Raw genomic sequence first — 16,859 nt, forward strand, 5'->3', positions numbered from 1 at the left:
GTAATACATGATTTCTGCTTAACAGAGAATTAAAATCTTTCCTTTGTATAGCTTTGTACAGCGCTTTCACATATATCCACTTACAAGGATGCACACAAAAACAAGGACTTCCAGACTTAAGACACACAGAAAATATCTTATCCAGAACTTTGTCTACCTTGATTTCCTCGATTTCACTGAGTTTGATGAGAACCAAACACAAGCAGGAGCACAATGAATTCTGCAGCACTGCCAATTCTCGAGGACCGAAAATGTCCGAAAATATCAGATGATAAAAACCGAGCTCATTCACTCCGCAGAAGGAAAGCAATCCCAAATATAAATCGCAAAAGGGTCAGGGGGCGGGAGACCCCCAAATTCTAAATACAAGTCACATAAATCACTTCAACTCAAAAACTCCAACCGCAGCAGCCAGCCCAATCACAGCATTAGCGCCTCCCCTCTATTTTCAATCTGGAGACTCAACGAAGAACAATTAAAAAAAAAAAAATACAAACCAACAGAGCTCCAAAGTTTTACGAAGTGAGGATAAAGTCGTCTCAAGTAAAGAAAAGGTGTTCAACAAGAGGCGACGAGTCGGGTCCTCCCGCCAGCCCCTCTCCCGCTGCGCAGCGCTCGAACCGAACCTCCGGTAAAAACCTCCGACAGAGTCGGAGGAGCCGCCGGACCCCGCAGCACGCCACGGAGGAGCGGCTGCCGTCGCCAGACAAAGACCAGCCCGCCCAGCGCCGGCCCCGCCGGCCCCCCAACCGCCCGAGGAGTTGCGGGAGCGCCGCCGCCCGCTCCCGGCCCGCCCGAGCCGTTTCCCTCCCAATTTGGGAACCGCGCGCCTGGGGACAAAGAGGGCGGGCGCGCCGAGGGCGGCGGCGGGACGCGGTGGCGACGCCCCTCCGGGCTCGGCGGGAAGGCTTCGGCGGCGTCCCTTCCCGCCCCGCCACTCCCGGGAGCCTGGCCCGCAGCCGCTCCCGCCGCCGCCGCTTTCGAGGCGCCTCAGAGTTCGCCCGGCCGCGCCCGGCCCGGGTCCCCCCTCAAGCCGCCGCTCACCCGGCGGTGGGCGCCCCCGAAGCCGCCTCCTCCGCCGGGCTTCGGCCCGTCCCGCCGGCCGCCGCCTCATGGGCCCCGCGTCGCCATCACCTTCGCCGCCTCGCCGCCACCGCTGCCGCCACCGCCTTCTTCGCCTCAGCCCTCAGCCGAGGCTGAAGCCGGGCCCGCCGCCTCCCTCTCTAGCTCCCGCTCCCGCCGCCGGGACCCGCGGGGAGGCGCCTGCGCACTGCGTGCCGCGATGGGGGTGGGGGGCGTCCCGTCTGGGCCTGGGAGCGGGGGCGCGGCGGCACGTGCGCCTCGGGTGGGTGGGAGGGGGGGGCGCCCGGAGCGCGCGGCCCCCGCGCCGGCGCCAACTTTCCGTGACCGGCTGCGCGCGCTCCCGGGCGGTCCCGTCGGCGGTGGGGGCGCGCGGGCCGGGGGGGACCCCTGCGCATGGAGCCGGGGATCCCGGGTGGGCTGCAGACTTGGCGCACTGCAGCCCAGGCTCCTCTCCTCCGGTGAGATTCTCGGAGGAGCCTGCAGCTAACGGCGTGATGGAGACACGCCTCACCTGAGTTGCCCCGGGTCGGGCCGGAGAGCCGCCGTTATCTCGTGCGCTAGGTCAGGGCCTTGGTCCAGCGGATCTCGGGATGCTCATGGCCGTTCTAGGTTCTGCTCTGCAGTTACTCGAAGAACCTCCGGGGCCTCTCGGCCAACCATCCCCGCCTGGTGGAATCGTAGCTTTTACAGGCGTTCTACATAGTTTTGAGGTCCTGGGTTTCTCGGATTAGCAAAACCCTAATAGGCCATTTCCTCTTAACTCCTTGCGTCCCAGCAAGATCCCAAGTACAAGACTTTTTAAGAATGTGCGTGGACTGGAATTCCCCTGCTCGGAGCTGCCAGTTAAGAAAAGGAAACCTGGGGCGGGAGAGATGGCTCAGCGGTGAAGAGTTTGTAGAACTATTGCAGTGAATCCCCAACACCCACACGGGGCGTTCACAACCACCTGTAAATCCAAGCCCTGGGGGATCTGACTCTGTGAGCTCTTGTACTGATGTACACACACCTACATACAGACACAAATAATTTAAAATAAAAATAAATGTCTAAGAAAAGCCACGAAAAATTCCCCTAAATATTTTAAATAGAGTGAGACTGGGTGACAAAAGACAGCTTACTGGAGATGTAGGGCAGGAGGCTGTTTTGTATAGTCTAGTGCGGACCATTCCTGTATTCTAGAATTACAAACGGGCAGGCTTTTAGTTTTGGCCCTGGCCAGGGAAGGAATTAAGCTGTTACGAGTGAGACGACTTACTGGTCAAATTCCGCCTGAAGCCATGCCCCAAGGGCTAGTTCACAGGTTTAAGAACTGCAAAGACTGCCTCCCTACCTCCCTGGGGTTTTGTTTGGCTACTATGAGGTTTTCCAAAAATGTAAATTGCCTAAACTTTTAAATGTGGGATTCTAGCTTCTCTCTAAAAAAAATCAAAGCGTGTGCTCACTTGAGCCTCAATTTTCATTTTTATTGTTATTTTGTTTATGAAACAAGGTCACACGTAGCCCAGGCTGATTTCAAACTCAGACCGTAGCTGGGAAGTGGCCTTGAACTCCTGACACCTGCCTCCACCTTCTGAGTGGTGGGATTTGAGCCCCGGGGTCACCACACCAGTGCTTTGACCCCGTTTTCCTTTGTTAGTTTTTGAGACAGGGTCTCTCTTTGTAGTTTTAGTTATTCTGAAACTTGCTATGTAGACCAGGCTCATCTTTAAATCACAGAGCTCCTCCGACCTCTGCCAGATTAAAGGTAAGGGCCACCCTGCTAGCTCTGAGCCTCTGTTTCTATACGATAGCTACTTCTGATCCACATCGGGTTTGTTGAGAGCCAACACGGTCCCACTCAGCTGCTTTGAGTCTTTAATTCCTTAACACGCTTGGCCTCAGTATCAAAGTTCTCCCCAGTCGGGCTTCGCCATCGTGTTACCTCTCTAGTGGTAATATGGCAAGGGGCAAATGTGAAGTGCTTTTAAATACATGGAAAGAAAGCCACAGCCTGGACACACATGTAAATTGGTACAAATCACTCTGGAGAGCACATATCCACTACGGTGTCAACATTTGAACTCACTAGAACTTTAGAGATCCCATGGGACTTCTACAGAAACGCTTATAGAGGATCACCAACACACTCGTGACAGGGTGTTCATAGAAGCACTATTCACAATGGCCAGCAAACAAAACCACTCGAAATGCCCATCAACCACAGAATAAAGGCTACTATAATCATACATTGGTACAGTGTGCATCCATGAGAATAAACACCGGCTTATACACGCTCATTCAAAGTTTCCATCTATATATAGTTTAAAATGGGCAAAAGGAATTGCTGCTAAGTAAGAAACAAGCTTACCTGGTGTGCAGGACAGTCCTGGAAAGGAACACGATGGGACTCTGGGGAGCTAGGTCTGGTCTTAACCTGGATGCTGAGTGCGCGGGTGTGATTAGTTGGTATGTTGAGCTGTAGATGGGTTTTTTCTTCCTTTCTTGGTGGTGACACTCAAACTCAGGGGCTCCTGTGTGCCAGGCAGCTCTCTACCCCAGACTCTGAGCTGTGTGTGTGTGTGTGTCTGTGTGTCTGTGTGTGTGTGTGTGTAGTGTTCGCTTGTGCATGGAGGGGCTAAAGGTCAATGTCAGATGTCTTCACTCCTCTCTGCTTTATTTTTTGAGACAGAATTTCTCATTTCACCTGGAGCTGGTTGATTCAGCTAGGCTGGCCAGCCACCAGAATCTCCAGGGATCTTCTCTCTACTCTTGGGTGGATCTCTGTGAGTTTGAGACCAGTCTGGTCTACACAGTTAGCTTCAGGACATCGAGGACTCCATGGAGAGACCCTGTCTCAACACACACAGAGTCACCTCCCACTTTGTATGTAGGTGCTGGAGATCCAAACTCAGGTTCTCCTGCTTTCGTGACAAGCACTTTACTGATCATCCTCTTCTCTTCCCAACCCTGTATTGTTGGGCGCTGTGGACCCCCAGACCCTGAATTCCTCTTAAACAACTTGTTATGCTTGCAGCTGCTCTGAGCAAAACAACTTGTTTTCCTGTGTTTGCAGCTGCTCTGAGCACGAGACTCTCAGGAGTTCCTGATGGCAGGGGAGTAGTTTCTGGTGGGTTTGGCTGGGGCATGGCTATCAGTCAAGGATCCCTATAGAAGCTGCCCTGGAACACAATAAAGGGGGCATTCCTGGTTCAAGGATGACCCATGTTCTCGCCTCTGTGTGTGTGTGTGTGTGTGTGTGTGTGTGTGTGTGTTTAAATCTCCAGCCCCTTTCCCGGCTCATGAACCATCCCGTAGTGCAGGCGGTATGCTACAGGTGTAACACTGTAGAACATGGAGTGGTGTGAACGGTACATTGTATAATTTTATTTTATTTTATTTTATTTTTGATTTTTTCGAGACAGGGTTTCTCTGTGGTTTTGGAGCCTGTCCTGGAACTAGCTCTTGTAGACCAGGCTGGTCTCGAACTCACAGAGATCTGCCTGCCTCTGCCTCCCGAGTGCTGGGATTAAAGGCGTGCGCCACCAACGCCCGGCACATTGTATAATTTTAATAGTATGCTACTTCACTGTGGACTAGAGAGATGGCTCAATGGTTAAGAGCACTGGATGCTGTTCCAGAGGACCCGGGTTTGATTCTCAATGCCCACATAGCCTTTCACAACCACCTGTAAACTCCAGTTCCATGAAGTCTGAAGCCTCTGTCTCCTGTGTGCTGAGATTAAAGGTGTGTGGCCACTTCACCCATCTGCAATGTTTGTAAAGACATGGTGGCCAATAAGCTGCTCATCCTGGATGGATGTGGTGTCAAATATATCAGTTATGGTTCCCTGGACATGCAGTGGATACTGCGAGCATTCACTGAGCTACAACCCCATCAATATAAGTAATAAATCTTATGTCCTGTTCAAAAAGGTTGAGTGCCTGGATTATACATTTTACATAATTAAAGATAGAGAATTATATACATGGAGAATCAAATACCCACTAGGATCATCCTCCTATAAATTGATGACTAAGTCTGCCGGGGAAGCCATCCTTAATCTTTGTCTATTTCTTATGGAGACTGGGGACAGTTCCTTCTAAACTGTTACCTGGGTATCAATCAATCATCATCTCTCTTTAGATGTGTTCTGCTGAGTTCTCTTTAGTCCACTTGGCACAGCTAGGGTCCTCTGGGAAGAGGGAACCTTAACTGAGAAATGCCTTTGTAAGACTGGTCTGTAGGTGAGTTTGTGGGGCATTTGTCTTGATTAATCATTGATGTGGGAGGGTGCAGCCTGTTGTGGAATATTAGTTTAACTATGTAAAAATGTGTTGCGTTTGTTTACCTTGCCTGCCTAAGGCACCTGATTCTAATAAGAAGCTAAACGACCAATAGCTAGGGGAGGAGTATAGGTGGGACTTCTGGGCAGAGAGAGTAAATTGGAAGAGGAATCTAGCTTTCACAGAGACCGAGGGAAACAGGGAGGAGAGATGCCAGGAGCTAGACAGACAGACAGACATGGAGGAAGTAGGAAAGCAGGACAAAAAGAATAATAAAAGGTAAAAAGTCCCAGGCAAAATGTAGGTGAATAGCAACAAATTAAATTAAGTTCTAGGAGCTCGTGGGACAAGCATAAGCTAAAGGCTGAGCTTTCATAATTAATAAGAAGTTGCCATGTCATTATTTGGGAGCTGGCGGGCAGGACAGAGAAAGAGCTCAGCTGCAGGGGCTGACTGTGGGCGTGCCACCCCTGGGCACATGGTCCTCCACTGTATAAAAAAGTAAGCTGATCAAGTAATGAGGGGGATGCCAGTAAGCAGAATTCCTTTGTGTATTATTATTATTATTGGTTTGTTTGTTTTGTTTTTCAAGACAGAGTTTCTCTGCAGTTTTGGTGCCTGTTCTAGAACTAGCTCTTATAGATCAGGCTGGCCTCAAACTCACAGAGATCCACCTGCCTCTGCCTCCCAAGTGCTGGGATTAAAGGCGTGTGTCACCATCACCTGGTTTATTATTAATTATTTTATTTAAAAAATTTTAAGTGAAGCCGGGCGATGGTGGCGCACGCCTTTAATCCCAGCACTTGGGAGGCAGAGGCAGGCGGATCTCTGTGAGTTCGAGACCAGCCTGGTCTACAGAGCTAGTTCCAGGACAGGCTCCAAAGCCACAGAGAAACCCTGTCTCGAAAAACCAAAAAAAAAAAAAAAAAAAAAAAATTGAGCAGTGGTGGTGCACACCTTTAATCCCAGCACTTGGGAGGCAGAAGCAGGTGGATCTCTGTGACAAGGCCAGCCTGATCTACGAAGCAAGTTCCAGGACAGCCAGGATTGTTTATTTTTTTTTTTGGTTTTTCGAGACAGGGTTTCTCTGTGGCTTTGGAGCCTGTCCTGGAACTAGCTCTTGTAGACCAGGCTGGTCTCGAACTCACAGAGATTCACCTGCCTCTGCCTCCCAAGTGCTGGGATTAAAGGCGTGCGCCACCACCGCCCGGCCACAGCCAGGATTGTTATGTAGCACAAATAATATAATAAATATATAATATAAATATATAGATAATATAAATAATAATAAAATATTGGGGTTCAAACTGAAGATCTGAAAAACAAAGCAGTCAGCCACTAGCTGTTACCTCTGTCTCAGACAGAAATGGGCAATCCTGCCTCCATGAATCCTGAGATTGAGGCTGAAATCTGTCTCCTCCAGTTTTATTAATATTATATTATTTGTGTGTGTGTGTGCGTGCGTGTGTGTGCGCGTGTGCATGCACGCAGTGCTAAAGACTAGAGCCCTGCACAAGGTAGACAAGCAGCATCCCAGGTTTACAGCACTCATTTATAATCCTGATCTTTATTCTTTTTTCATTATTACACTTAATTATTTGTTGTGTATCCATGTCTGGGGGTTTCCTTTTTTAATTTATTATATTTTTTTTTGTTTTGTTTTTTTGTTTTTTTTGTTTTTTTTTGTTTTTTTCGAGACAGGGTTTCTCTGTGGTTTTGGAGCCTGTCCTGGAACTAGCTCTTGTAGACCAGGCTGGTCTCGAACTCACAGAGATCCGCCTGCCTCTGCCTCCCAAGTGCTGGGATTAAAGGCGTGCGCCACCACCGCCCGGCTAATTTATTATATTTTTATGTCCTTTGGTGTTTTGCCTGCATGTATGTCTGTGTGGGGGTGTTGCATCCCCTGGAACTGGAGCTATAGACAGTCTTAAGCTGCCATGTGGGTGCTAGGAATTGATCCCGGGTCCTCTGGAAGAGCAGTCAGTGCTCTTAACTGCTGACCCTGTCCATGTCTGTATTTATATACTCATGAATGTTAAGGCCAGAGGACTGCTTCGGGGAGTTGGTTCTCCTCTTTCCAAGTGGTTTCTGAGGATTGAACTCAGGCAATCAGGACCCCTAGCAAGCACCTTTACCAGAGAACCCTCTTACTCCCCCCCCCCCCCCCGTATGTTTTGTTTAAACAGGGTTTCATGTATGGAAGAGTAGAGTAGCCTTGAGCTCACTATGTAGCTAAGGATAACCTTGAGTTCTGGTCCTCCTACCTCCAATTCAGGTTTATGACTGGGCATCAAACCAAGGCTTATGCATTCGAGACGAATGGTCTTCTAACTCATCTACATCCCCAGTCCAGCCCTTGGGTTTTGCGAAAGGGCCTCACTATGTAGCTCAGGCTAGTCTTGAAATTGTAATCCTCCGGCCTCTGCCTCCTAAATACTGGAATTTCAGAAGTACCATGTTCAACTCAGAGCAACCTTGTAAAGACAGTGAAAATGAGACTCAAGTTAGGTAACTTGTTTTACAGTAGATACAACCAGACTTATGACCTAAAAATAAGGCTCTGTCTTGTAGTCAGGACTCAGACTGGCCTTAAACTCAGAGATTCACCTGCCTCTGCCTCCTGAGTGATGGGATTAAAGGCGTGCGCCACCACCTGTCTTCTTTTTCCTTCCCACTCTGCAATCATCTTGCTGACTGTAACATGTTTAATGCCACTGCAGATGGGGAACGTAGGCTAGCAGCTCTGTTCCCAGGCATCCCCCAAAGTCTGAAGAGATGGTTCAGCGGTTAAACACATTTGCAGAAGATGTGGGCTTGGTTCCCAGTACCCACGTGGCAGTTCACAACCATCTGTAAGAGATCCAGCTCCCTCTTCTGGCCTCCTTCACATGGGGCACATTTGAGGTGCACTTACATACATGACATACATGAAGGCCAAGTACTCATACACATAAACAAAATTTTAAAATAAACCCTGGACACTCAGTGGCTTTAAAAGTATTAAACTATGCTGGGCATGGTGGGGCATGCCTTTAGTTCCAGCCTTCGGAAGGCAGAAGCAGGTGGATCTCTGAGTTTGAAGCCAGCCTTGTCTACAGAATGAGTTCCGGGAGAGCTAGGGCTACATAGGGAAACCCTGTCTCTAAAAAACCAACAAAATAACAATAACAATAATAATAAAATATAAAGAGAAGGGCTGGGAAGATGGTTTGGTGGTTAAGAGCATTGGCTTCTCTTCCAAAGGACCTGGGCTCAATTCCCAGCACCCACATGGCAGTAACCTGTCTGTAACTCCAATTCCATGACTTCTGACACCCTCACACAGACATACATGCAGGCAAAACATTAATGAGCATAAAATAAAAATAAATGTAAAAAAATATAAAGAGAAAGAGGCTAAAACTGGGCATGGTGGCAGATACCTTTAATCCTAGCACTAGGAAGGCAGGGGTAGGTGGATCTCTGTGAGTTCAAGGTCAGCCTGGTCTACAAAGAGAATTCCAGGACAGCCGGGAATGTTACACAGAGAAAACACGGGGGAAAAAAAAAAAAAAAACAATGCAGGCAAAACAAAGCAACAACAACAGCAGCAAAACACCAGGTTTCAAGCGGGGAAGCAGGTCTGGCTTCTTGAGCTGCTGGGGCCCTGTGCTGTGAGAACCGCTGGACAGTATATTCACATGGGGCTCAGGCAGGAAAAGATCCAAACCCAGTTTGAGAGTCACCCTGGGGCTCTATGGTCTGGGAACAGTAAGGTCAGCTTGAAGGCTGCATTGTGTCACTATTTCCATGACACACTTTCCAGGGTCCCCACTTGGCTGGTGAACTCCAAGCAGATTCCTCTGCCTTGGGGGGTGGCGCAGGGGCCTGGAGAGGTGGCAGGCCAAGAGCCCTCACTGGTGGCAGTGAATGGCTGAGTCCTGCCTGGCGCAGCCCAGGTGGGAAGGTGGACTGCTCAGGAATCCTCCGTTCCCTGGGAGACAGGTATTAGGGGCACAAAGCTCCCTCCCTCTCTGTTAATCCGGGCAGTTTCTGTTGATCTACAGGGTATATTGTACTGTTTCTTCCCGTCTTTGCCTACCAAGGTGTTAGCTGACTCTGATCTTGGTTGTGGGAAACCTTTTGAGTAGGTAACACAAGCCATATAGTATAGCAGGAAGGGTAAACTGACTCCCGCCAGCTGTGTCCCAGGGCCCTGTTTGTAGTTTCTGGTATTGATGTTGGATTTTAAATGGAGATCCGTTTCCTTGGGGGGGTGAGGGCCAGATGCAATATAGTCAGATGCTTAGCTGGGTAGGAGCTAATGACAGTTGTCCTGGTGCCACAGGCCAGACAGACTCTGGCCCAGGCCTATCCTGACCTTGGGTAAAGTCCCCGAATGCCCAGAAGGCCTGGGTCCAGTAGTCGACCCTGTTAGCTATCTGCGCTCTTGCTTCCAGTCCCCTGGCCTTTTTTAAAAATAGATTCTCGGGATGGAGAAATGGCTCAACACTTGAGAGCACTGGTTGCTTTTCTACTTATCTCAGATTGAGTCCCAGCTATTGTGTGATGTTTTATTCTTTTGCCTTTTTTAGGGGGGCCCACCACCCAGCTCCCATATAAATCACACACAGAGGGCTTATTCTTAGTTATGAATGCCTGGTCTTAGCTTGGCTTGTTTCTTGCCAGCTTTTCTTAACTTATATCCTCCCAACTACCTTTGTCTCTGGGCTTTTATCTTTCTCTATTTCTGTATAGCTTTCTTTACTTCTTTCTCCGTGGCTTGCTGTGTTGCTGGGTGGCTGACCCCCCGATATCCTCCTATCCTTGTTCTCTCCTGCTCCTCTTCTCTTGGGGTCACCCTTTATTTATCCTCTCTGCCTGCCAGCCCCACCTATCCTTGCTCTGGCCTCACTATTGGCCGTTCATCATCATCATCATCATTATTATTATTATTATGTTATTAGGACCATCAGGTGTTTCAGACAGGCAAAAAAAAATCACAGCTTGACAGTTAATCAAATGCAGCGTAAACAGAAATCACACACCTGAAAATAATATTCCCCAACACCCATCACCCACTTGGTGCCTCACAACTGTCTATAACCCTAGTTCCAGGGTTCCAATCCTCTCTTCTGGCCTCTGTGGTATCAGGCAGATACTCTGTGGTATCAGTGCACAGACATAATACAAGCAAAACACCCATACATATAATAAAACATTTTTAAAATGTTTGTTTATAGCCGGGCGATGGTGGCGCACGCCTTTAATCCCAGCACTCGGGAGGCAGAGGCAGGCGGATCTCTGTGAGTTCGAGACCAGCCTGGTCTACAGAGCTAGTTCCAAGACAGGCTCCAAAGCCACAGAGAAACCCTGTCTCGAAAAACTAAAAAAAAAAAAAGTTTGTTTATTATGTATACAGTATTCTGCCTGCATGTCTGCCTTCATGCCAGAAGAGGGCACCAGATCTCATTAGGGATGGTTGTGAGCCACCATGTGGGTACTGGGAATTGAACTCAAGACCCATGGAAGAGCAGTCAGTGCTCTTAACCTCTGAGTCATCTTCAGCCCCATAAGACAATTTTCAAAATTTGTTCTTAATTGCTGAGCCATCTTTCTTGCACCTAATAATGTAAAAAATATTTTTTATAAAAAAATAAGCTCTCAGTCAGGCAGTGGAGGCGCATGCCTTTAATCCCAGCACTTGGTGGGTGGAGGCAGGAGGATCTCTGTGAGTTTGAGGCCAGCCTGGTCTACAGAGCTCATTCCAGGACAGGCTCCAAAGCCACAGAGAAACCCTGTCTTGGAAGGAAAAAAAAGTTCTCAGGGACTGTGAAGACAGCTTATCAGTTGAGAGCACTTGCTGCTCTTACAGAGAACCCCAGTTTGGTTCCCAACACCCACATGGCAGCTCACTATAGTTCCAGGAGAGATCCAATGTCCTCTTCTGGCCTCCAAGGGCACCAGGCATGCACTTGGTACACATGCATGCAATCACTCACTCATACACATAAAATAAAATTCAAACAAACAAACAAAAAGAAGTTCATGTGTAGCCCACTCAGCCTTGCGCTCACCTTGCAGTCAACGAAGATACTGAATTTGATTCTCCTCCCTCCACCTCATAAACGCTGGGCTTCCAGGTAAGTGCCAACCAGAAACCTCTCTTTTCCTCCTGCTGCGGGGATTGAAGCCTATACATGTTAGGATTAGGCACACTCTTCACCCTTGAGTTACATCCCCAGCTGTTTGTGCATGAGAGAGAGAGAGAGAGAGAGAGAGAGAGAGAGAGAGAGAGAGAGAGAGAGAGAGGAGAGAGAGAATACTCAGCTGTCTGACCTCCCTTTCCATCTTGTTTGAGGCAGGATCTCTCTAGTCTGCTGCTGTGTTGTGTACTCCTACCTGGCTCTCGGGTTTCCAGGGAAATCCTGTCTCATGACTCCATAGGAGTGTGGAAATTGCAGAATTGTGCTGTGGGGTAATAGGGATCCAGGCTCAGTTTATCAGACTTGTATAGGAAGGAATTTTAGGTGCTGAGTCATCTTCCTTCTTCCTGTCTCTATCTTTCTATCTTTATTTCCCTCCCTCCCTCCCTCCTTTCCTTCCTTTCGAGACAGGGTTTCTCTGTGTAGTCCTGGTTGTCCTGGAACTCACTCTGTAAACCAGACTGGCCTCAAACTCAGAGAAATCCTCCTACCTCTACCTCCTGAGTGCTGGGATTAAAGGCATGTGTCACAACTACCTGTTTTTTTTTGTTTTTTTTTTTTTGTTTTTTTCGAGACAGGGTTTCTCTGTAGCTTTGGAGCCTGTCCTGGAACTAGCTCTTGTAGACCAGGCTGGTCTCGAACTCACAGAGATCCGCCTGCCTCTGCCTCCCGAGTGCTGGGATTAAAGGCGTGCGCCACCACCGCCCGGCCTGTTTTTTTTTTTTTTACACTTAGAAATAAAAATTTATTTAAAAAAGAAAAGATTCATTTGAATTTTATGTGACCAAGTGTTTCGCCTACATATATGCCAGGAAGTCACAAACACGCATTGCCTGAGGAGGGCAGAAGAGGGCATCGGATCCCCTGGAGGTAGAGTTGCCCATTTGTGAGCCATCAAGTGAATGCTACTAATTCAACCCGGTCCTGTGGAAGAGCAGCCGGGGCTCCTAACCACTAGGTCATCTCTCCAGCCTGTTCCTTATTTTTTTATTTTTTTGTTTTGTTTTTCGAGACAGGGTTTCTCTGTGGCTTTGGAGCCTGTACTGGAACTAGCTCTTGTAGACCAGGCTGGCTGCCTCTGCCTCCCGAGTGCTGGGATTAAAGGCGTGCACCACCATCGCCCGGCCTGTTCCTTATTTTTTAAAACAGTAGTGATTCATACCTGCTAGAGCAGTATGAAGGATTAAATATAATATGTTTGGTGCCCAAAGTGTTCAAGCTTTTGAAGATTTTAGGTATCATCCCGCCTACAGGGTATTTTAGAGGAAGCTGGGTGATAGACTGAGAATTCTGAACACACAGCACAGGGACTTTAGCAAAAGATTTCAATTTCTGCTGCACCCATTTCCTGTCTGAGTTGGAAGTCTCTTCCAGGATGTTCTACAGGCCAGAATTGTTCCTTCCCAAGCGGGAGGAGTCAGTCTCCAGCCACCGTTATCCACACCCTGCATCTCACCATGTTGCCTAGCCTGGGTTTGAACTCCCGGGCTCAAATCCTCTATCTCTGCTCCTGAGTTAGGACTACAGGCACACACCACCCTGCCCAGCTCTACTCATGACCCCTTAAAATAAAATCTGTTTGAAATGTGAACAGTCTCCTCTGGAACATATCAAAGGCACTTTCCTGGCTCCACGCCTGTGGCTCTTGGAGATGTCCTTGGATGGATGCTGCAAGGTCCTCAGAACCTTATACCAGTTTCTAAAAGGAGATGGGGTATTGCAGTTTTCCAGGGCCAGCCACGTCCCAGGGGCGACCTGCACCTACACGCTTCATCTGGAGACTTCAATGGCCTGCCTTTCTGTTTGTTATTCTTTGTCTTTTCTTCTTCCTTCCTTTAAAAAAACAAAATGTTTTTAAGGCCTGGTATCACTCTGTTACCCTAAGCTGACCTAGAACTTGGTTTTTTTTTTATTATTATTATTTAGAGACAGGGTCTCATATATAGACCAGGTTGGTCTCCGACTCACAGAGATCCTCCTGCTTCTGCCTCCCAAGTGCTGGGATTCAGGGTGTGAGTCATCACCCCCAGTGCTTTTCTCTGCTTTTTGCTTCTCAGATCCCAGGTACTTCTCTTTGACCTAACTGCTTGTTTTTTTCTCCTAAGACACCCTCTCGGTCCTGTTCTGTTCTTTCGCATTCTGTCTCCTGTTCCTCGTCTAGTTCATTCCCATCTTCCCCTCACTCACAACTTTCCTTAGCTCAAAGCAGAAGTCACATGTCACTCTCTTGCCCTCTGTGGCCACTCAGCTCCCTTGGGCTATATATAGCGCAGCTGTGCCTTAAATTGTGTTCTGAGAGTTTCAAGACATCATCCCCTTCCCCCAACCCATTCCACTTCAACAGGACAGGAACAACCCTAGAGAGTTTCCAGTTAGGGAGCGAGCGGTCACGCAACAGTGTGTGTGTGTGTGTGTGTGTGTGTGTGTGTGTGGTGGGGGATCTCAGATCCCACAGGGCAACCTTCCTGTCTTTTGTCAGGGACTTTTCAGTCTGGGCCCCATTTCCTGCCACTTGCTCATTCTGGAGGAAGAGGAGCAGACAGGGCCCTGCGGAGTGTTAACCTCTGGATGGAGGCTAATTCCACAGAGGTGGGTGGAGACTCAGAGACCAAGAGGCTTGACATGACCCACGTAGTGTATGGGCGATTGGTTTTGCAGCCAGCGCTAGCCTATAGATGCTGGCCCGTGACTTAGTCCATCTATTTGAATTTAATTTCGGCCCCTCCAAGCCGGATTTTATTAATGTGACCTGATTTGGAAGAAAAAGAAGGTTAAGCAAGCAAATTACTAACATAGAAGTGCTTACATGGAAACAATTATTTAACGCTTGGCATCTTAACAAAAATGATGCTGTCATAATTCTATCTTATCTGTTTACTAAAACAGGACGCTATGGAAACTCGTTACTTGAAGTTTTACTGTATGTCCTCAGGTCCCCTCCCCGTTTAGTGCTGGGCACTAAACCCAAGGCTCAGATCTCGCCAGGTGCTGTTACAGCGCTCCACAGCCCTCCTCACACAGCTTTGAAATAAAAAGACAACTTGGTGGCTGGAGAGATGGCTCAGAGGAATAGAGCACTGGTTGCTCTTCCAGAGGTCCTGAGTTCAATTCCCAGCAACCACATGGTGGCTCACAACCATCTGTAATAAGATCTGGTGTCCTCTTCTGTACTGCAGATACATGAAGGAAGAAACCTATATACATAATAAATAAAAATCTTAAAAAAAATAAATAAAAAAATAAAAATAAAAAGACAACTTTATTTCTTCTATCTCAAGACTTGACCTGCAGTACAACTTCTTAGTCTTGAGCAGTGAAATTTGATTTGAGGGATAACTAGTTTTGTTTTCTCCGTTGAGTATTTTAACTTTGCATAAGTCATTCAATGGAACTCTCTCTCTCTCTCTCTCTCTCTCTCTCTCTCTCTCTCTCTCTCTCTTTCTCTCTTTCTCTTTTTTCTTCAAGACAGAGTCTCTCTGTTTAGCTCTGGCTGTCCTGGAACTCATTCTGTAAACCAGGCTGACCACGAACTCAAAGATCCGCCTGCCTCTCCCTCCCAAATGCTGGGATTAAAGGTGTAAGCCAGCATGCCTGGTTTGGAGCCTCAGTTTTTCTTTTTTTTTTTCTTTGGTTTTTTCGAGGCAGGGTTTCCCTGTGGTTTTGGAGCCTGTCCTGGAACTAGCTCTTGTAGACCAGGCTGGTCTCGAACTCACAGAGATCCTCCTGCCTCTGCCTCCCAAGTGCTGGGATTAAAGGCATGTGCCACCACTGCCCGGCGGAGCCTCAGTTTTTCATCTGTGTAATGGGAATAATAATAGTCTATGTCCCAGAGCTTTTTGGGTAACAGTCTGGGCTCCTGAAGCCCCAACAATTGTTCTGCTATGCCTATTAAAGAGATGACAAAGGCTAGGCATGGGAGTGCACGCCTTTAATACCAGCCCTGGAGAGGCAGAGGCAGGCAAATCTGGGATTTGAGGCCAGCTTGCTCTAACAGCAAGTTCCAGACCAGTAAAACCCTGTCTAACAAAAGAGGACTAGACAAAAGATGAGAGGAAATTTCCTCACCATGGTCATGCTGAGAAAAGGGAATGTAGGGGCCACAGTCATCTCTTCAGTTTGGATGCGGGGAAGAAGTCTGCATCACTGAGTGGTCCTGGTGAAGGTGCGGTGTCTAGCATGCCATTCACCTGCCCTTGTTTAGTTCAGGTCTGTCTTGAGAGGCGGTCAGATACGTTGTCAGAACCGGATAAAATCTCTTCCACAAGTAAGATCCTCCTCTGACCGGAACCAGGGCTTTAGATTTTCCCTTCCTCCACCGTGGGACTCCTGAGAAATCTTCATTCTGTGGAATCCATTGTTTCGATAGTTCAATAGCAGAGGGAGCAGCACTTCTGTTTGTGCATGTGTGTGGTGTACACTCACAACTGTGTGTGCGTGTGTGCTAGAATGTGTGTGGTGCACACTCACAACTGTGTGCGTGTGTGTGCTAGAATGTGTGTGGTGCTGTAGTGGGGAGCTGCGGGCCTCTTCCCACAGTCCGGCTCATGGCTGCCTGGCTAGCTTATGCCCCAATAACGACACACAAACTCTATTCTTTTAAACACTGCTTGGCCCATTTCTGTTCATGTATGTAGCACCCCAAGGTGCGCTTACCGGGAAGATTCTAGCCTACGTCCATCCTGGGTCAGAGCTTCATCGTGTCTGCTCTGGAGAGGAGAGCATGGCGTCTGTTTCTCCGAGGAGCTGCCCTGCATCTGAGCTCACTTCCTCTTCCTCCCAGCATTCTATTCTGTTTACTCCACCTATCTAAATTCTGCCCTATCAGATGGGCCAAGGCAGTTTCTTTATTAGCCAATGACCTTCCTCCATCATTTCCCCTTTTTCTGTTTAAACAAAAAGGAAAGGCTCTAACATAGCAAAATTACATATAGCAAAACAGTTATCAAGTAAGAATTACAGTTACAATATTTACATCTATTTTATCTTTATCATAACTAAAGAAAACTATAACTATCTATCTATTCTTCAACTCCATCAAAGACTCCAGAAGGATATAATATTACCTAAGCAAACAAGAAATAAGCAACTTTCAAACTCTAGAAATGACAGAGACATCTCGCTGCCTTGACAGTCACCCAAAGTTTCTCTGTACCGTTGGGGCATCCATCTTCGGCCCACAGGCCCATAGTTTCCAGAGACATTTCCATGAAGCAGGAAATTTCAAAGTCAGTTCAGTCACTATCTGCTGTGTCCTGCAGAATGTCTCGCAGACTCCTTCATGAATCAGGAACCCCGAAAGATCATCTCACCTTTAGGCAAGTTCAGCAGT

The 16,859-nt window shown here is 48.0% G+C and overlaps 1 protein-coding gene across 5 annotated transcripts in view; it reads right to left on the reverse strand.

Moving 5' to 3' along the window:
• Positions 1-3,467, reverse strand: part of Gjc1 (gap junction protein gamma 1) — a 28,197-nt gene extending 24,730 nt beyond the window's left edge. The window contains exon 1 of one of the 5 annotated variants that reach the window (XM_057775350.1): positions 3,431-3,467. The gene's annotated coding sequence lies outside the window, so the exon portion shown is untranslated. Of the gene's footprint in view, positions 1-497; positions 784-1,044; positions 1,257-1,594; positions 1,772-3,430 lie in introns of those variants that run through there. The other 4 variants (XM_057775348.1, XM_057775349.1, XM_057775346.1 and 1 more) reach the window with 4 other exon arrangements.
• Between the last annotated feature and the right edge of the window lie 13,392 nt (positions 3,468-16,859).

This window comes from Chionomys nivalis, chromosome 7, assembly GCF_950005125.1.
Source record: "Chionomys nivalis chromosome 7, mChiNiv1.1, whole genome shotgun sequence".
Taxonomy (NCBI): domain Eukaryota; kingdom Metazoa; phylum Chordata; class Mammalia; order Rodentia; family Cricetidae; genus Chionomys; species Chionomys nivalis.